The sequence below is a fragment of the Pteronotus mesoamericanus genome, unplaced genomic scaffold (genome assembly GCF_021234165.1).
Source record: "Pteronotus mesoamericanus isolate MK-2021 breed Mesoamerican mustached bat unplaced genomic scaffold, CSHL_Meso_final contig_50, whole genome shotgun sequence".
Taxonomy (NCBI): domain Eukaryota; kingdom Metazoa; phylum Chordata; class Mammalia; order Chiroptera; family Mormoopidae; genus Pteronotus; species Pteronotus mesoamericanus.
Window position 1 is genome coordinate 33,180,969 of NW_026555186.1, and position 21,441 is coordinate 33,202,409.

Genomic DNA, 21,441 nt, shown 5'->3' on the forward strand with positions numbered 1-21,441 from the left:
AGGGAGGAAGTGAGAGACTGGGGAGATAGGAGATCTTTGTATTCACCCTTTCTAACTCCTGCCTCAGGACTCTAATAAAAAGGAGAGATTGTTTTTCCTCAGAACCAGTGGAAGTTTGCCTGGCTGTGACTCTTGGGCCAGTACAGGTAGAGCTACATGGTTCCCTTCTTTAACTTTTTGATTCTGCAGATGTTTGTATCCAATCTTCCTGTGGCAACACTAATTGCTTCCTCTGAAGAATCTCAATGCTAGAGTGTTTCAAACCTTATTATTAGCTGTGTGGGCATGGCCTCTAATATGCGTATCACTGCTTTATGCAGTCTGAGACTATACTGTTGTGTATATATGCTTAGAATTGTGTTATCTCCTTAGTGTGCTGTTCCTTTTGTCTTATGGTAATAACTATCTTTATTTTTAACAACTTTTTACCTTAAACTATATTTAGTTTGATAGTTATACCAGTTTTCTTTTGATCTGTATTTGCCCCGTATGTCTTTCTTCATCCTTTAATATCAATATCCTTGGTTCCAGTGTTATAAATATATCTATTCTAAAGAGCATGGGGGAAAGTTTTGCTTTTTTAAATCTAATCTAGAATCCTTTTTTTAAATTGCAAGTTTACTCAATTTATTGCTGATAGGTTTTGATTTATTTCTATCATTTTTACTTTCTCTTTTTCTTGCTATTTCTGTTTTTTCCTACCTATAATCCTTTATGTTGATCAACTTTGTTCAATTATCTCTCTAGTTCAGAAATTACATGTTCTAGTCCTATTCCTTTTAATGGTTATATTAAAAAGTCTAACCTGGATTCACACCATGAAATCAAAAGTTGCTCAATGTACTATACTTCTTATGAATGCTCCAAGAACCGTATAACAATTTACCTTTAACCAAGCTCCTCCTTATAATGTTAATCTTAGTGTCACCTAGTTTTTATATTACTTATTTAGTGTATTAGTCAGGGTCTTCCAGATAAACAGAACCAGTACAGTGTGTGTGCATGTGTGTGTGCAATTTGGCAAGTACAAAGTCTTCAGGCTAGGCTGGTAGCAAGAAGACCCAAGGAAGAGTTAGTTTTAATCTAAAGGTGGTCTTCTAAAAGGATTTTTCTTCTTTCAAGGAAGTCATTTTTTTAATGCCTTCAACTGATTAGACAGGGCCTGCCACATTATGGAAGGTAATTTGCTTTACTCAAAGTCTACTGATTTGAATGTCAATCTAGAAAATATCTTCACAGAAACATCTGTGAAGATTTACCTTGGATATGTCGGTTCAGCCATGTTGACACATAAATTTAACTATTAAAATTATCCACATAAGTTAGTTATTAGTTAATGTTACCATGTTTTGCTATAAATAATATGCATGTTTTTGGCCCAAACTTTCAGGAAAAAAACTTTTGCTTTTATTTATTTATTTATTTATTTATATTTTGAAACAAAATTGATTATTTTATTCCAGGGTATTATTTGACATACAGATATCATTATTGCTTTTTAGAGTTACACTTTTAATGCATATGCATAAATAAAAAATTAAAAGCATTTATATAGATATTGAATTAGTACTGCCCATGTATAATGCACATCTCAGATTGTTTAACAGCTCAGGTAGGGTGCCCTGGGCAAAATGCAGGTGGGAGCTAACCTTGGCCTGCACCACCCAGGAAACCCCAGGGCCAGCCCACCCGGTGGAAATCTACAGACCACATTGGAGCACCACCGGTCCGCCCCTGCACAGCTGGTCCTTCACAGAGGGCAGAGGTTGGTGGTCAGTGGGCAAAGCCAGTTCTTACAGCTGACTGGTTTGGGTAAATCCCTCCCATTGATTAGCTGTTGGGAACTGTCCTGTCTGGTTTCACGAACTGTAGCCTCTACTACAGGTGAGAGAGCCCCAAGGCTGGAGCTAAGCAAGGAGGCCTGGGAAAATAATCCACTAAGGAGACAAAACCTGCCCCCCTGGCAGGAGCTGCGCCCTCACATCATGTTGCTTGGCCCTGAAGGATGGCAGGTTAGTCAATGATGGGTAAGACCCCTCAATGGCAGGGGCAACCTAAGGCAGGCACAGTTGCATGGGCCATCACAGGAAGGACTTGGGAGACATGGAGGAAGGGCAAAAAACCTTTATCCCTCAGTGTTGATATCACTGGAATACTCATTCTATCTGAGAGAAGTCTCCTTATCTCTTGGCGGCTCTGCTCACCAGCCCACCCCTCTCCCCCAGCTCAGGCTTGAAACAATACTGAAGGCAGCCCTAAAACTGGATCGGCGGTTCCCAGGGGAAATCAGGCCTAGAAGTAAATTACACTCTTTGAAGCATGCTTTGTTTTTCCCTCAAAAGTTATGATAACAGGCTCATGCTGGGAAGGAAATTTGCATTATTCACAGACTCTGACCCTAAACCATTTGGCACTATGTTTACCTATCTCATTTTGCACCCATGTAAATCGGTGTGTTCCTGCCATTTGTTTTCTTCAAAATATCACCTATTCTCTGTAAACATAAATGTACTGATATAATGAGATTACTTGTACATTCCTACAGCCCCCACTGATAACCCTTTCAATAAAGGCCATTGGACATAGGGGCTCGGGGCCTTCTCCACTAGAAGGAATTGCCACCCCACTTCTCCTGGCAGACTGATAAAAGTGTCTGGGATGGCTTATTTTTATTTCCCCATCTGTGATGACCCAGAGTGGCCTCTGTGGGACCAAAGCCTGCCTCCACCTCAATTAGCCAATGGCAACCAAGGCTCAACAAGATGAGGGTGTACTCCGCCAACACAAAGGGTGCACTTTGAGTACCCAACCTGGGTGATAGGGGAGGCTGTGCCACTGGACCCTACAGGACACCTACTATGTTAGGTCACACTACCAACACACAGAGTCAAAGCAGCTCTACCTAATACATTGAAACAAATACAGGGAGGCTGCCAAAATGAAGAGACAAAGAAACATAGCCCAAATGAAAGAACAGATCAAAGCTCCAGAAAAAGAGCTAAATGAAATAGAGATAAGCAATATATCAGAGGCAAAGTTCAAAACACTGGTCATAAGGATGATCAAAGAACTTATTGAGGACCTCAACAACATGAAAAAGATACAGTCAGGAATGAAGGATACATGAATCAAAATAAAGAACAATTGATAGGGAAACAACAATAGAGTGGATGAAGCTGAGAATCAAATCAATGATTTGGAACATAAGGAAGCAAAAAGCAACCATGTAGAACAAGAAGAAAAAAGAATCCAAACAAATGAGGATAGTATAAACAACTCCTGGGACAACTTCAAGGGGTTCAATGTTCACCTCATAGAAGTGCCAGAAGGAGAAAAGAAAGAGCAAAACATTTGAAATCTATCTGAAAAAATAGTGAAAGAAAACTTCCCTAATTTGGTAAAGGAAATAGAAATGTAAGTCCAGCAAGCACAGACAGTACCTATTATGATGGATGCAAAAAGGCTCACTTCAAGACATATCATTATTAAAATGCCAAAGGTTAAAGATAAAGAGAGACTCTAAAAAGCAACAAGAGAAAAGAAGTTAGTTACCAGATGGATGCCAGATGGGAGGTGGGATGGGCAGAATGGGTGAAGAGGTGAGGGGATTGAGAAGTACAAATAGTTACAGAATAGCCATGGGGATGTAAAGTACAGTATAGGAAATAGAGTAGCCATAGAACCTGCGAATGACCCATGGCCATGAACAATGGTGTGGGGATTTCCTGAAGGAGTGGGGGGTGCTGGGTGGAGCGGGGTAAAGGGAGAAAAGTCAGGACAACTGTAATAGCATAATCAATAAAATATAATTTTAAAGAAGTATTATGTAAAATGTTTATCACAGTGTTTGGCATCTATCAAACCTTCAACAAATAAGTTATTATTTTTAGGACATCTTCCACAAAGTGCATGCAAGATTAAAAAAAGAATTAAAAACATTTATGTAGATACAGAATTTTTGCCTCAAAAACTTGTGCCAAAAAGTGCACATTATACACAGCAAAATATGGTATTTTGCAATGTCAAGCATTTGCTTAGATTTACTACATGTTTATATTTCTTCCTTGTATCTAATTTACTCTCTTTATTTAGACTCAGAGTAATGAGAAAAAGTAACAATTAATCCCACAATTGTATGTTCGAATAATCTATTTGAAAGTTAGAGATAATAGACATTTTTCAAGACATTTCAGAAAGTTGGCCCCTATTAGAAAAACTAAAGGTTTATGTCAAACTGAAGAGCTTTGAAAATTAATCCATATCTTCAGACTTCTAATCCTCCCTCCCTTCCTTCCTTCCTTCCTTCCTTCCTTCCTTCCTTCCTTCCTTCCTTCCTTCCTTCCTTCCTTCCTTCCTTCCTTCCTTCCTTTCTTTCTCTCTCTCTCTCTTTCTTTCTTTCTTTCTTTCTTTCTTTCTTTCTTTCTTTCTTTCTTTCTTTCTTTCTTTCTTTCCTTCTTTCTTTCTTTCCTTCTTTCCTTCTTTCCTTCTTTCCTTCCTTCTTTCTTTCTTTCTTTCTTTCTTTCTTTCTTTCTTTCTTTCTTTCCTTCTTTCTTTCTTTCCTTCTTTCCTTCTTTCTTTCTTTCCTTCTTTCCTTCCTTCTTTCTTTCTTTCTTTCTTTCTTTCTTTCTTTCTTTCTTTCTTTCTTTCTTTCTTTCTTTCTTTCTTTCTTTCTTTCTTTCTTTCTTTCTTTCTTTCTTTCTTTCTTTCTTTCTTTCCTTCCTTCCTTCCTTCCTTCCTTCCTTCCTTCCTTCCTTCCTTCCTTCTTTCTTTCTTTCTTTCTTTCTTTCTTTCCTTCCTTCCTTCCTTCCTTCCTTCCTTCCTTCCTTCCTTCCTTCCTTCCTTTCTTTCTTTCTTTCTTTCTTTCTTTCTTTCTCTTTTCTTTCTTTCTTTCTTTCTTTCTTTCTTTCTTTCTTTCTTTCTTTCTTTATCTTTTTCTTTTTGGTAGGTAATGCATTTTTTCCTGACTGCTTTAAGATCACTATGTCTCTGGTGTTCTACAGTTACACTGCAATAAATTTAGGTAGCACCATTTTATCAATGTTTCAAATTATTATGTTTCTTATATCCAAGGGCCATATTTTTGATCAGTTCTGAAAAATTTTCAGATGCCATTTCAACTGTTGCCTCTCCACTAATTCTTCTTCTAAGGTGACTGTTGGTTATGTTGGACATTCTCCCTCCATCATGCTTAACCTCTCCTTCATATTTTTTATCTCTCTATCTCTCTGTTTTGCATATGGGATTAATTCCTTACATCTAATTTTCATTCAGCGGTTCTTTATTCAAGTGTGACTATTTTTCAGTTTGAACCGGCAATTGCATTTTTAATTTCATTGCCTTTATTTTTAATATCTGTAAGTTTTTTTTTTTCTTCAAGTCTACCCATCCTTTTAGGTTACTACTTTGTACATTTTTTCTTGCTTTTAATTTCTCTCTTATGTCTTTATTCTTTTAAACAAACTAAGTCTATATTTTCTTTCTAATAGTTCTATGATATACAGTTCTTATGGTTTAATACTTCTGTTCCTTGTATCTGCCTCTCAAGTTCATTCTGAATCATTTCTTGGTGTTTTGTAAGTTTGGATTGTAAGACATGTTAAGCAGGACTTTTCTTGTAGACTTTTGTGTGGCCTGTGTTGAAAATATATCCTTTGGGGGTGGTTCTGTGTCTGTTTATAGCCAGTTACCCCAAAGGTATCATTATCGTTGGGTCTATTTCTATGGTCTTTCTCACCTGGGGGACTGTGCACTAAGCAGGAAGTATAAAATTTGAACTCCAAATCCAAGGGTGGCATGCCTATGATTCAGCATTTTCAGGGAGGGCTGTTTCAGCCACCCAGATTGTAGGCCCAAATAGACAAGCTTCCTGTCATTTCTCTAAGCTAGTGAAAGAGTGAAAAATATATATATATAAGTAAATTATTTATTCCTATTTATTATTTAATAAATAATTGCATCATTATATTATCTATTACATTATTTATTTATATAAATAAAATAGGTATCCTTGAAGTAAGGTACAGATCTTTAAAGATTCCAAGTGTATGGAAATTCTTAATTTCATCTCCTTTTTTCCCCACAAAGGTGATAGAACTTAAACACTTTGGGTCCCTGAAGCTAGAAAATTATTCCAAGGATTACCACCCTGGTTTTTACTTTCTCCTTCACTTTGGCCCCTAGAGATTTCCCTTACATTTGTGTGAAATCAAAATGCTTTTAACAAGGGGAAAGTGTGTGTGTGTGTGTGTGTGTGTGTGTACATGTGCGTGCATGCATCTGTGTTTTAAAGAAGGGAGTTTCTGTGGGCCTTTACTCACATGATATTGCTAGAAACAAAGTTATAAATTATTTTGTAAAGTTACTACCAGGGTTAGCTGTCTTTTCCTGTATCTACTCTCCCCACAAAGATGCATATCTGTGTGTCTGTCTCTCTGCCTCTGTCTCTCTTGTTTTTATCGGTAAGTCATTGCTTTCTCCACTAACTGGGTGATTTTTTTTCTTCTCTTGTCAAGGCCATTTATTTTTAAATTTTTAATTGATTTATTATTTTTTTTTACCTTAAGAAGTTAACACAAGGGCTTTCTACCAAGAGCCAGAACCTCCTAGCAGACCTTAGAGCTGACGGGAACCATAGGAGCCTTTCTCATGGTCTTCACTTTTCTGTGATTCCCAAAGGGAGTTGAGCACAGTCCCTAGAGGTGATCCACCCCCAGTTCCTAGAGGACAGTGACTATGCCCAAGTCAGAGCCATGTCAGTGAATAGCACATGGAGTACAAAGGAAATGCTTTTTTCAAATTCCCAGGTGTGTTAGAAGTCAAAGTTTAAGGCAGTTGTTGCAAAATATATTTTTATGTGATTACTTACTTTAAGTAATAAGTTGCTTCTTTCAGGACTATGCTATTCAGAAATTGAGCAAGTACAGAAGCCTTTGGGGAAATTAGTGAATTCTCCAAGTTTTGGCAAAGTGTGTAGTTTTGTTGCAATCTTTACTTTTACTATGTTAAACCTCAGGAAACTACTTTGTATGTGCTGAGCTCTTCTTCTGTCTGCCAAGAGAAAAGTCTCATGAGCGGAGCAGATGAATATCTACAAATTTATAACCCAGAGGTTAAAAAGCTCAGGGACTGTTATGTCTAAAGCTCATGTTTTAAATTTGAGAGATAAGTTATCAGTTTCTATAAAATAGGAGTATATTCAACATGGTCAAATTCTGATTTCTGTTTTCCTCCTCCATTTCTCCGTGAATTCTCCAGTCACTTCTTCCTGTATTAGGTAATGAGACACTTTGGTCAAAGTATTTCTGGAATCCTATTTTTGTAACCTTCTGTATTTCTTCATTATACCCATTAGCTTTTTGTCATTATTTACTTTACTCACTGCTAGATGTCTGTCCTCTAGTATCCAGTCTTTCCTCCCCCCGCTTCTTCTTCTAGTATGTGAACCCCTGAATTTAGCTTGTCATGTGGTCACATGACTGGAGACTGCATTTCTCCCCTCTTTGATAGTGAGGTGTGGCCAATGGGATGTGAGCGAAGGTAATGCAAATATCTTCTGGTTCATGATTGTAGAGAGGGTCCCAGACACAAAAAGTACCCAAAGGTCTTGCAAGAGACCACAGGAAAAAAGAAGAAAGGTTCATGAGCCACCAGGGAGGGAAAAGGGTTTCAGAGATCTTTTTATTTTACATTTACATACTACTTACTTTTACATAGTTTTACATAGCATTTCTTTTTATGGAATGCTGTATGAAAGAAGTTCTGTATATCTCATTTTCCATAAGTAGATGAATACAATATGGTGTGATGGGGTCTATAATACAAGTGTGAACTAATTGTGTAGGAGCAGAGAGGAAGGGAGCCTAGCCAAGAGAGGTGATACTAAGGAAGGTTTTCTGGGAAAAAATGAGCTCAGCCTCGCAAATTAAGTAAGTGTATCCAGGAGATTTATCCAAGCAATCAGTGGAGGGAACAGTACTCCAGGAAGATGGAACATCATAAGCAAAGTCATGGTGGCAGGAGAGAACATGGAGCATTCTGGGAACTGCAAGTAATTTATTGTGATGGGAATATAGGGTAAAAGTTGGGGAATGGGAAAAAATGGTGTAGGATGGGGGAGGGAGCTTTATATGCCATGCTAAGGTGTTTGAGATTATATGAAATTTATAAAGCTAGGAGGATTTTAAGCAAGGAAGTTATATAGCTGGGTTTACATTTTAGAATGACCAGTCTGGAAGCAGTATGCAGAATGTATTGAAGGGGCCCAAAGACTAAATAAAAATGTAAGATGCCTTTATAAAAGAAAAGGCTTACTTGATTAGATTCACAAAACAGAGAGCAAGGTGGCTATACTGATACATCAGTCTGCAGCATATTCCCCCAGACAAACAAGGGTGGAGAGGGCTTGACTTCTTTCTGCTATTGAATCAGAATTTACAAGTTTTTCCATCATTTTGGGTCTGTTTCTCCTAAAGCCAGTCTTTGTTTATTTGTTTGTTTTGTTTGCTGGATTTCTTAATAAACTGGAACAAAATATTTCAGTGTATTCATCTGTTTTAGTTGGGAAGACTTCTATTGGACCTTGCATGCCTCTCTCAAGGGTATTTGGAGTAGAATTGGGAAGGTCTTTACTGCCTATTTTAATCGACTATTTAACATGATTGATGCTAATTTTTGAGCCCTTACCCCAAGGTGATAGTCAAACATTTAATTCCAAGATTTCTCCTAGAAAGGTCAATCAAGTGTCTTATTTTGGTTTGGAAATAAATGTGAAGGTCGCTGTTCTGCATGTAGTGTGATAATTTTCTGAATATGTTTCCTTTAACAAAAAAGACTGAGGTTATGAAGGGTAGACACTTTTTTTAGGACATCACTTATGTTTCATGAACAGTGATATTGCTCTTATTTATTGTCAGAATTTTATAAAGAAGCAGAGAATTCTGTTAGATAGGTATAACCTAGATCTATAGCCAAATTACTTTCTGTGGTTAATATGAAAATCAATGAAGAGGGATGTAGGATATGCAGGATAAGCAATGGAAATGTGTTCAAGTTTGGTCACTAGTCAGGTCTGTTGTGAGAATATTCAGGGTAAACTCTACCTGTGATTCATTAATGGGAGAAGTACAAGGTGAGTCAACAAAGTTTTTAGTGCATGTTAGCTGGCATTAATGAAGAGACACCATTGGATTTTTTTTTTCCAGAAAAGAAAGTCCTTTGACTCAGAATTTTGAACATGGCTTTGGATTTTTACTGAACAGGTGCACTTAGGAGGAAATTAGGGTAAGTGATCGCCCCTCTGCTCTTCGCACATCCCAAAGAAGGTTGTCTTTATGTGGACAACCTAAGAATGCTTCCCCACCCCAAAATTGTTTTATGGTCACCAGAAAAGGAGGGACCTTGTGACATTTAGGTAAGGCAAACAAACTGGTGACATTTAACAGGGGCATGAAAGCTAGGCATGAAGTCACAAGTTGGCATTATAAAGGGGAAAATGATAATATATATTTGGAAAAGGTCATAGTATTTATCTAGTAAAACAAAAGGAACCTCGTTGTTGTCCAGCAAACAGAAGGGGTGTGTGCAATATTGAAGACTGCAGAGGGTTACAATATTTGTTCGAGGGAGTAAAACATTAGGGTCTTTTTCCCCTTCTTTGCCCACCTCCACCCAGCCCCAACTCCCCTTCCCTCTGGTCATCACCACACTGTGTCCATGGGTCATGCATATATGTTCCTTGGCTAATCCCTTTCCATTCTTTAATTTAGTACCTCCTCTCCCCTCCCCTCTGACAGCTCTCAGTCTGTTCCTTGTATCCATGTCTGTGTTTCTATTTTGTTCATCAGTTTATTTTGCTAATTAGAGGTCTTAGTTGACTATGTTCTGTTCTCTTGATTGTGGCAGCTGCTTTCCTCTTCTGAGGCTTCCAAGTCCTGAGGGGTTCCTGGAAAAGCTGATGCCAGTCCTTGGGAAGAATCTTGCAACCCAGGATGCCCCACTTTATCCTGGGATGGCCATCTTTAACTGCTGGGAGCCAGGTAAGCATGTTCCTCAGATGGCTAAGCGTCAGCTCTCACTGTGAACTATTCCTATCAGTAGTTTCCCTGGTAAATGGCATAGGGTTAAGGGAACAGGAGAGGGTGGGGAAAGAAAACTTTTCTTCAGCTTTTGTGTTTTTTCAAATAATTCTCTGTGATCATCTTAAGTGAGAAGGTTGCTTTTCTCATGTGGCTCAGGAGAGCATCAGCTGTATCCCCATTCTGGTCACAGAGGAAAGGACATTTTCAAACTAGACTCGTTTTTTCAGCTCATGGCCAACCTCCCTCCTCCCAACCACAAGTTTGGGCAAAATGAAGTCAGCAAAATTTATATTTGAGATGGGATTGCTGATTAAATGACACTTGGTAGTCCCCCTGGCCCCATGACTCCCCTTCTCCCTATCATAGAATAATATTTTGCCATCATGAGGGCTTTATCACAGTGTTTTGCAGTGAAAACCTGCTGGAGAGAAGATACAGACAGATATACTCACAATATACACATGCATATAGGCATATATCATTGAAGAATGAAAATGTATAAGAGTGCCAATGGTTGGACTCGTTGATGGTTGTATTCTGGGAAGTGGGTAACTTCTGACAAGTTTGAAATTTGGAACAGGGGTTGGGGCTGGGGACTTTTATTTCCTTCGGCCAGGCCAAGCAGGCCACTGGCCAGGCCTTTTGTGCCTCAGGGGCCCTGGACTTTGGATTGACTTTGTGCAACTTTTCTAAGTGCCCCTCTAGAGACAGTTAGACATGTCAGTGCACCAAGGATGGGGGTCATCCCAAAAGGACTGCTCCGTTGCCCTGCAGAGTCTTTCTTTTTCAGGATCGTGTGCCATTGGGCCACCAGGATGGTGCTGGCAGGCTGATTTCAGGTGACTCAAATTGTTGTTAGAGACAGACATTGGCAAAATAACATTTGCCAAGATCCCAAATGCCCTGGGAGTGGACCTGGCTGTAGACACAAATTTGGAAATAGTTTGTTATTAAAAGTCATGAAACTAGATGAGATCATCTGGGAGTGAGAGTAGATAGAAAAGGACTTTTACACCAAAAGTCCTTGGGGCTGTGGAGTTGGCATATCAGTATTCTTACCTCCCTGCATTGTATGCTTTCATAGAGATTTGCTCCAGCCATGATGGGAGGATCTGCCTTGCTTGATAGAGATTTTCCTACATGGATGGGCTGCAGTATAAAATGAGACCTTCGTAGCAAACGCAGGCAGGTACAGAACACCACCTTCGTGTGACTGCCTAGTAAGATGACTTCAAAGTTTACTTATTTTTCTTTCTCATTTACTGTGAGTGGACAGAACCAATGTAAAATGACTTATAGAAATAATTAGATAAATCTCATTAAGATATTACTACTAGGAAAAAGAGGAATGTTTTCTAGGGGAAAGAATTGACTGGTGAATGGGTATGTGTTAGGAAGCTAGGGTGGGGTTGTTTTTTTCAGCTTTTCCATTTAGTTCTACTTATTTTGGCCCATTCTATTTGTATGGTTTCCTGGAGCCTGGATTTATCATCTGCATGGGCCAAGACAATTGAATAGCCAATGCTTTACTTTTAGCTTTGTAGATATAGAACTGGCATTTTTATCTGAATTTTTTAAAAGTATTGAACAGTTCTCCCCTCTTTCTTCATTTGTCTGAAAATTTTGGTTTTGGTTATCACAACTATCAACAGTTGCCTGAATTCTTTCCTTGACCACTTACGTTAAGTAAACAGCTTCCCATCTTCTTGATTCCTAATAGGGGTTTGCACCAAGAGTCCTCATTTAAGATTTACTGATGTTCATGAAGGCCATGGTTTGGTATAGATTAAACACAGAATAGGAATTGAGAATAAGGATTTTCTTGAATTTACATCTGTAAAAGCCCAAAGCATTAAAAAAAATTATTCCCCATGAAGGCAGAGCCCCTTGAATTAAATAGGTCAGAAATATCTTTTTTGTAGCCAGTGGTTTTGTATGAGATGAAGCTAATTAGAACAGTTTTGGCTTTAAACTCTGTGAATTTGGTGCTCTGGAATAATGCTTGAGGAGGTTTCCATGTCAAATAATTCATTTGCTTCTCATGAAGTTACCCTTGGCTTCCCCTGCCTGTCATCCTCTAAGCTTTCCAAGATGACATCTTAGCATTAGTGGGACAGGGAGATTTACTGCATGTGAATGAATCCATGCAGAGCTGTCCGGGAAACATTAATCACTCCAGGACTCCCTTCACTGTCCAATGACTGGGTCACACACACAAAAGATCTACTGGGCCACTCTGAATGGGAATGCAGGCAGTAGAAGAGCATAATACAAGGCTCTTTTATGGGACAGGAGAGTAGAGGCTACTGCTGACAGTATTTTGGGTATGACCACAGGCACAGGGGAGGGCTTGCTACTCATTTGTCGCAGTCCAGAGGATTGTGTCCTTGGATAAAGCTGCTTGAAAATACGAGGGTATAGGAGGGAATGCACATGGAAAAAGAAAAGGTTTTGGGAGGATGGGACGAGCACATTGCACTGCAGTCCTTCAGAGATTCTTTTTTAGACCATAGATTTCCTGCTTTTTCAATATGGAAGTTGAACCCACCACTCTAGGTGGCTAGAGGCTGAGCTAGTCATTTGACCTTCTGGAAGCTGTGGGCTCTCCAGGTCTGATCCTGGTATATAAGGGTGACAAGGTGATCAGGTGTCCATCACCTAAGCAGTGATATTAAACAATTAAATTATATTTATATTATAACTCATCCGTGTTAGTGCATTGTTGGTGTGTGTGTGTGTGTGTGTGTAGGGATGATTGAATTACCAGTCTGCTTAGAACCTGCAGGAGCTCCTGGGGATATTCAATAACTGTGGGCCCTGAAAGGGGGTTGCATGTGTATTGTGGGTAGGGGATAGGGAAGAGGAGGCTACACTAGAAGGATAAAGTTTTCCTAATTTACAGATTTTCTAGGCTAGACCTCACCTTGGGGGTCAGTGCTTGCTGGACAAGAGAGAAAATTCCTGAGGCAAATAAGCCTGTGCTGTTAAAAACATTCCCTCCCTTGCCAAGTGCGTCTTTATTCATTTTTGGATTTTAATCTCATTGTAATTCTCCAACTAAATTCTTCTGAGTTCAGATATAAGGAAAGGAGAGGTAGGAAACATCCAAGAATGAGCTTGGGGAACAGTAGTTTTGCAACTTATTGAAAAGGGGACTTCTAGGGATGTCGCTCTGTTGAAATAAATCCAGCCCTTTTTTGCCTTTATGATAAACAGGATATTTTCCCAGTTGCTTTGAAGGCCTTTGGCTTCCCTTCCGTTAGCCCTTTAAAATGGGGGAAAGTTGTTAAGTTGTCTTTAATTCCTGATTAGTCCTGGAAATCATGGTGGACACTTCGCATGGAAAATGTGTAATTTCTGAGTGGAGATTGGGAACATAGACACTTTTTTTCAGCCAAATAATCACATCAAACCTGGCTCTAAGAAACCTGAAACATGAAAATGTAAAAACTGTTCCATTTCCTTTAGGGAATCTTTAGTCCTGAAAAGGACGCTTCTTCCTAGGTAAGTGATGTGCTGGATGGCAAGTTTATGGGCTGCGGATTACGATAGGCCTAGTCTGAATCCTGGCTGTACCAATTATGTCTGACATTACGTCTGGACCCTCTCAGCCTCGGCTTTATCATCTGTAGAATGAAAGTCATAATATACATTCTTAGCTGTGTCATTGTGAGGATTAAATGAGATCATGAGACCAAGAGAGTGACTGGGTAGCGAAGGGTTAGGAACACGGGTTCTTTCCTGACCCTATTCCTTGCAAGCTGGGAACCTTGGCCAAATCACCTAATCTTTTCCTGCCTTTCTTTCTCTCTGTAAAATGGTGACAATGGTACCTACCCTACAGGTTGCTGTCAGGAATAAATGAGATCATAGATGCAGAGCATTTAGAAACCAGACTCATAAGAAAAGTTTGCTGTTATTAAAATGGTTTTCACACAGGAGTGTTCGAAAGGGGATAGCTATTAGAATTATTATTAAATGCAGATAGGTTTGGCATCTCTTTTGCTCATTTGGGTTGCAATGCCTATTTCCCAAAGGCCTCCTTCAGCTCAGAATTTCCACCAGCTCAGTCATGGATTTTCTCCGACCTTTGTTCCAAATCACTGCATCTTGTGTTTGAATGACCTCATCTCTCCTGCAGGTGATTGGCAGTGGCTTCTGCCTTCCTTTCCAGGATCCTAGAGCAATTGTCCTTTCTACGTCCCACCTCTAAGCTTGTAAGCAATAAATGCGCCATTCACTCGTACACACATTGCTGAGCCTATTCCTCCCCATCCTGTCCATCCCTCCCTCTCTTCCTCCCTCTTTGTTCCCTTGTCATCTTTACAAGGCCTCTGCCTAATAAAGGGGCTTGAAAGGCAGCCCTGCCAGTATTTCCAGAGCTCTATTTTGCATGTAAAAGACAAAGATTACTTCCTACAGCACAATAATAAAATCTTCCACTCATTGATTGTAAGTGATTTGTGGTCCTTAAGTGACAACCATATATTTTGGCACTTTAATCTGTCACTTCTTCAACCGCTCTGTTCCCTGGGCTATTACCTTTAGTTTATTAAGACTATGTAGGAGATTAGTGAGAAACGATGGAGCCTTTCTTCCTGGAGTCAACACCACCCACAAGTGTAAAAGGACTATTTTAGCAAGGCAAGGGCATGGCCCACACTTTTCTCTCTTCCAGAGTGTAGAAATTCCAGTCCTTCAGAAAGAAAACTCCATGGTGCTAGGGAGTTAGTGCAGAAGATAACACTGGGTAAAATGTACTTTGGAAATTGTGAGGGTGGGTGTCTTCTCATTTCTTATATTTATTTTCAAAAACAATGGGGTAGAAAGTTGAGAAATGAAAATGTTCATGTGCAGAAAATGAGAACGACTGTATTCATAAAGCATAGGATGTTACTCATGGTGGGGGGTAGGTAAATTACTTAGTAGCTTTTAATGTTATTTTCCATTTGCTAAAATGAAGATAATATTTTCTTCACTTTTGAGAATTAAAGTTTTATATGAAAATATAAATTGTATTTTATCTTTTTAAAGTTTTATAATTTTAAACTGTAAAGTCCTATTTAAATGTAAGAAATTATTTTTCAGAGAGCTTTCTCATACTTAACATGTTTTGTTTTCTCTTATTTATTTACTCAACAGATATCTGTTGAATGTTGGCCATGTACAGGGGCTGTGCAAGACACAAGGGACACTGATGTGGCACTCCAAGAGCTCGTGGCTAACTGCATGTGTGTGTGTGAGAGGAAGACACACACACAGATACATAAAGAAGCACTTAAATACGGAGTATTGGGCTTCTCTCAATTATCTTATTTTATAGATGCGAAAACTTAAAGCACTACAGGATGGTGCTGAATTTGAGCAGATTTCCTGGATATTAGTATGCTCTTCTGAACTACCTTATATTTCCTCTTGAATTTGGGGCATGGTGAAGGCCCACAAGGACAATTGCTTGCTGGCTGTAGATCTGCATTGGTCAACAGGAAGAAAGGGGAACCAGAGTCCTCCAATAAATATATCCAAGAGGGCTCTCCAGTGTTTCCCAGGTAGAAAACAACTGGAAAGTCCTGAGCAACATTATATCCGGAGGGCTTTTCCAACATGATCAGTCTATGAAAATATTGTCAAGTCCCTGCCTGTCTCTAGGTACAGTGACTCTCTACTATGGTCATTCTGAAGGGTCAGGGAGTAATGCTTCTCTAGATATCTCTAAGGAAGCAGATCCTCTGGGGAAACAGAGTTGGATTCTAAGTTGTGGCCACATTGGTTTCTAGTAAAGCTGGAATTCATCCCATACAATTATCTTTATATAATTGTGTGTGTGTACTGTAGCTTTTTCACCTATAAAATTGGCTCAACTCCAACTTTCATTATCTCATCCTGAAAACTAATTTTAAAACTAAGCCATTCATTTATGTTCATAATTGTACCTTGATAGAATTCTTTACTTAAAACATTTAATTCCCTGACTGGTGTGGCTCAGCTGGTTGGGAGTTGTCCCACAAAGCAAAGCAAAAAGTTGCTGATTCAATTTCCAGTCAGGACACATGCCTGGGTTGCTGGTTTGGTCCTCAGTTGGTGTGTGTACAAGAGGCAACTGATTAATCTTTCTCTCCCTTTCTTTCTCTCTCCCTTCCCCTCACTGTAAAAATAAAGCCTTAAAAAAAAAAACACATTTAGCTATCACCATAGGACACATTAGAAATGTTGAAACCAATCTAAACTGATTTCTCCCATTTATTGTTTAACAATGTCACAAAAAATAACTGTGAATATAAAGAAAAAAACATAACAAAAGCATGTGATCAACTCAGGTTTATCAAGAGCAGCCTGCCTCCTTGTTCATCCCAGATGAAATTATAATCATTTAGTCTTAAGTAGGAAGAGAGGTGAAACCTTGTGTTTAGGGCTTAAATCAGGAATGGAATGTTGGGAGTCCAGAGTAAAAGCAGTCTTCAGATTTTCAAATGACACTTAACATTTGCGAATAGTAAAATGCCAAGTTAGATTAAGTGGCAGATCTTCTGTGGATTACATTCTCAGATAGGGATTCCCATTTTTGCATGCTTCTGACATTGACATTTGAGCTTCTATAGATCTCATCTTAGCCTCACTGACTCTTAGAAAGAACTTATGGCCCTTTGCAGGGAAGCTTGCTGGGATATGGATGGCAACTCCCAAAATCTGCGTAATTTAAGCTTGAAGCTATTGCTGGTCTGACCTCATCAGCTGTGTTGGTTATTTTTTGTTGACTTTATTTTGGCTTCATTTCTGTATCACAGGGGTATGGAAACTTGCACACTACATTCCTCTGATTTCTTTGCCCATGGTTTTTAGTTAGTTCTACCAATGGAAGGCACAGAAGGTGAACAGAAGACAGAAAGACAGGAAGGGAGATTTTCCCCCTGCCCCCAGCATGCTGTCTGCCATTGGCATTGACAATGGCAATAGAATCTGAATTTCTGGGTTGCTACTCAGGCAATTTGGGCAGAAGCAATAATGGCAGCTGCCCTAGCAGCGCCAGCGTTAGAGTGCCCATGGGCTCTGGCTCCAGAGCTGGCAGCCATCATAGAAACCAACCGTGGGCCCCCTGGGCTTCTACAGCATTGAGGAGGTAAGGTTCCGACTTCCTGAAAAAGTGGCAGCAGCCACAACGTTAGCTCTTTCTCTCTTCTAGCAAGCAAGACCCTGGGTATTATTACCCTTTTTCCATTTGTCTTCTGACCTGTGGGTTGTAGACGGTTTTTACAGTTCCTAATCATTGGATAGCATTACCTTTCCCATTTATACCCTTCTATTTCTTTAAACTCTTTGGTAATCAAGTCCCATATCAAATGCCATCTGTTTGAAATCTAGGGTGGCTCCTATTTTCCTGACTGAGCACTGAACTCATATAGCCTCTCAGACTTGCGATTACTAGGTTTATGCTTTTTCCCTTTCTGTTCTCACTCTTATGAGATTTCCTACTCAAGTCTTTTCAAGTGATTTGCTTGTCTGTTCTTGAACCCTGCCCTTCCTACCTGGCTATTAGTCATGACATTTTGCTGCTTATCTTGCCCTACTTGGAGACTTGGAGGCTTCCTGGGTATGTTGCATAGTTTAGATTTCTGCTGAGAGTTCTTCCAAATTGCTTTGCCTTTTATTTTCTTTTCCTTTCTTTCCTTCCTTCCTTCTCTTCACAAGTTTCTGATAATATTTGATTCATCATTGTGTCTCATGTGTTTGCATCCCTTACTTAGAACAAAGGATTTCCAGACATTTTCCTTCATTTTATGTGTCAGATTTGAGGACCAAGTGTAACTCACTCTACATTTTTTTAGTCACTGGCAGGGTGAGTAGAGAATAACAGGTAAGTTCTAAAGTGAGCTAGAGAAACGTAACAATTTTAGGGAGGAAAATCAACAGAAAATAATAATGTTTATTAAATTTCCATTATAAAAGCCATGTATTTTTTAAGTAGGAGACAGAAAACATGGAAATAATTTTTTTTAAATCACTTAGAGACAACGGATTTTTTTCTCATTCCTTTTTCTGGTTTTGTGTATGTATGTGTGTATTTTATATAATTGTTATAATAAACTTTGTGTATTGCTTTTTCATTCAGAATTATTTATATGCTTGCATACTTTAAGTGAAAGGATAGCTTACCATTGAGATTTTTGTTAATGGTTCTTTTAAAAAATTATTTTCTTTTTATTGAACATTGCTTTTTATATGCTATCCTCCACTGTTATTCTTATAACAAACATATTTGGCTATAAAGATATTTCTATATTTTTTCTTTAGTTTGGCTTCCAAGATGTGAATTGCTGGCTAAAACATAAAACACTATAATCCAACAAATGAAACTTGGAAAACAGAATGTGATTCGTTCCTTTAAGTCAGTCCAACATGAGGCTATGGTAAAACACACTGATTAGTGTATCTAGAGCCAGACTCCCTGTGTTCGCATCCTGGGTCCACCCCTCTCTGTGACTTTGAGTAAGTTATTAATCTCTTTGTTCCTCAGTTTTCTTTTCTGTAAAACCTTTGTAAAGTTGTTCTGAGGTTTAAATGAGAAAATTTCCATAAAGTGCTTAGAATGGTGCCTGGCATGTAGTAAACACTATATAAATATCAGCCACTGCTATTATTATTAATATCAAACAGGAATTGTAAACAAGGAGTTATCCTCCAGTCATGACTTTCTCAGAGTGACTGGTTCTGGTAGATAAAATCCCCGAAGGGCACAGTGGAGCTGTGGAAAGTTTAGCAGGCACTGTTAAGTAACAAGGGATGGAGATAGTTTAGATGGTCAAGATGGTTAGATAGAATCATAATATTTTATATTTGTGGAGGGTTTTACAGTTTATAAATTCTTTTGATGTTATTACTCCAACCCTTCACATTGTCCCTATGAGGTATAGGTCATATATGATCTATTTGACAGATAAAAAAAGAGAAGCTGAGAGCCATGAAATGGTGACTGAACAAGGGTCCACACTAAGTAACCCAGTTCTTGACATCTAGTCTCCTCCTTTTCATTATAGATACCATGAATATAAATGTATTTATATCAATTCTGGGATAGTTAAATACAAAACAGAGGTAATTTAGGATAAATAATAGGAACTTTTTCTATGTGTTTATTTATAAAAGTAGAAGATGCTGAATTTATAAATTAGTTCTCCAAAGGATATTTTCCTGAGGAGATTCCATAAATAACATTGTTTCACATCAAAACGCTTCAAGGGCAAATTTAATTCTCTCTAAATCCTTCATCTGACAGCTGTACATGATGTCAGGTCTACCACAATTTCTTACAGCAAAAGTTAGTGCTCCCCACCCTCACCCAGTTATGAAGGATTGTACATTCCTGACGTATTTTATGTTAAATTAGACACAAACAAAGAGCTCTTATTAATTGCTAAAACTTTGAAACTAAGCTTCTTTATACTTTTTTGAGAGAATCAGCAGAAGGAAAACTATATTAGTAATTTAAGTAATTAATTTGTTCCATCAATGAATTCATGGAGTATGTTCTGGAAGGTGAGGCATGGAGTCTCTTATGAGTGAAGTAAAGGTGCTTAGTGATGAAATTTTCTGGGCAGTGACCCAGTGCATCCTTCCAGATTATGAAGAGCAGAGCCTGTTGTGGGTAACACTGCGGCGATTCTATGCCTGACTTTGTCTTTATGGAAGAACTTGGAAAATCAGATTTGGGGAGGTAGACATAAAGTTTTCATTTGGTTTCATTTTACTGAAACCAACTTAATTCTGATGTGACCTTTCCAGTGCTGAAATGCCGCTCCCCTGCATGGCCTCCGAGTGGCACATTGTCCATCTGTGTTACATTAGAAGGAGAGACCAACATTTTTTGGCTTCATGTTCATGGTGGCTTAATTTTCAACAGAAAGGGAAGATTTAAACAAAAGATTTCTTGTAAGGAGAGCTATTTTTCTTTATTGTTAGATATTATAAAAATACAAGCTTTCTCTCCAGTTGATATCATTGTATACCATGCTTAACAAAAAGAAAGCAGAATAGAAAACCTAAATAACACTATATCTATTAAAGAAATTGAATTTGTAATGAAAAAACCTTCCTGCAGAGAAAAGAAGACATGAATTGACAAATTAACATTTTGCTTTCAGAAACTGGTTTGTATATTTTGGCAGTTAAATCAAATTCTGCTCAACTTTGGAGCAAAATGAAGGTCCTTGTAGTGGTGGCTAACTGGAGGTGTAGACACTTAACTGAATGAGGAACACTGACTTCACAGAGGGAGCCCCTCCAGACAGCTTTCAGAAGGCTAAAATGGTCAAGTAAAGTGTTCTTTATCTTTCTTTCTTTCCTTCTTTCTTTCTTTCTTTCTTTCCTTCTTTCTTTCTTTCTTTCTTTCTTTCTTTCTTTCTTTCTTTCTTTCTTTCTTTCTTTCTTTCTTTCTTTCTTTCTTTCTTTCTTTCTTTCTTTCTTTCTTTCTTTCTTTCTCTTTCTTTCTTTCTTTCTTTCTTTCTTTCTTTCTTTCTTTCTTTCTTTCTTTCTTTCTTTCTTTCTTTCTTTCTTTCTCTTCCTTTCTTTCTTTCTCTTCCTTTCTTCCTTTCTTTCTTTCTTTCTCTCTTCCTCCCTTCCTTCCTCCCTCCCTCCTTCCCTCCCTCCCTCCCTTCCTTCCTCCCTCTCTCCTTTCCTCCCTCCCTTCCTTCCTCCTCTTTCTTTTCTTTTCCTCTTTCTTTCTTTCTTTCTTTCTTTCTTTCTTTCTTTCTTTCTTTCTTTCTTTCTTTCTTTCTTTCCTGAACTGAATTGGTCACTTTAGTATGCATAGATAAAGATCACATATTCTCAGGAAAAACTGTGAAACATAAAGAAAAGGTGACTGCAAAATTGATGTCTTGAACTGTGTCTGAGCCTGTGAATTCTGACCTTCGAAGCACATGAGGCTTATGAAGAGCTGGGTTCACGTGGACTGACTGACTTCAGAAGAGCAGTTTCTACAGCCCAACTTCAGTTTTAACTCCACCCTGAAGATGTTCACATTTATAGTCCATTTTTCAGTCTTCCTCTCATGATTTGTCTTCTTGCTGCATATTTTTTATGTAGCTCTCAAAACAGACCTTAAAATCAAGATGTCTAAAACTAAACTTTTCATTTTCTCCTACATCTTTTTCTCTTCTTGTAATAGCATCTTCATTCTTCCAATAGTCCAAGTTGGAAATACAGGAATTGTCCTAGTCATCTCCTTCTTAGGCAACTTCCAGCCGGGTGTTAGAATGTACTAGTGTCTGCAGACCCTTGATATTTGCTGGAGATAGATTCTTAAGACTTCCAGAACCTGTAAATAGTTTTATAAATATATTCATATATTTCATAAAAAGCAGCAAAATTT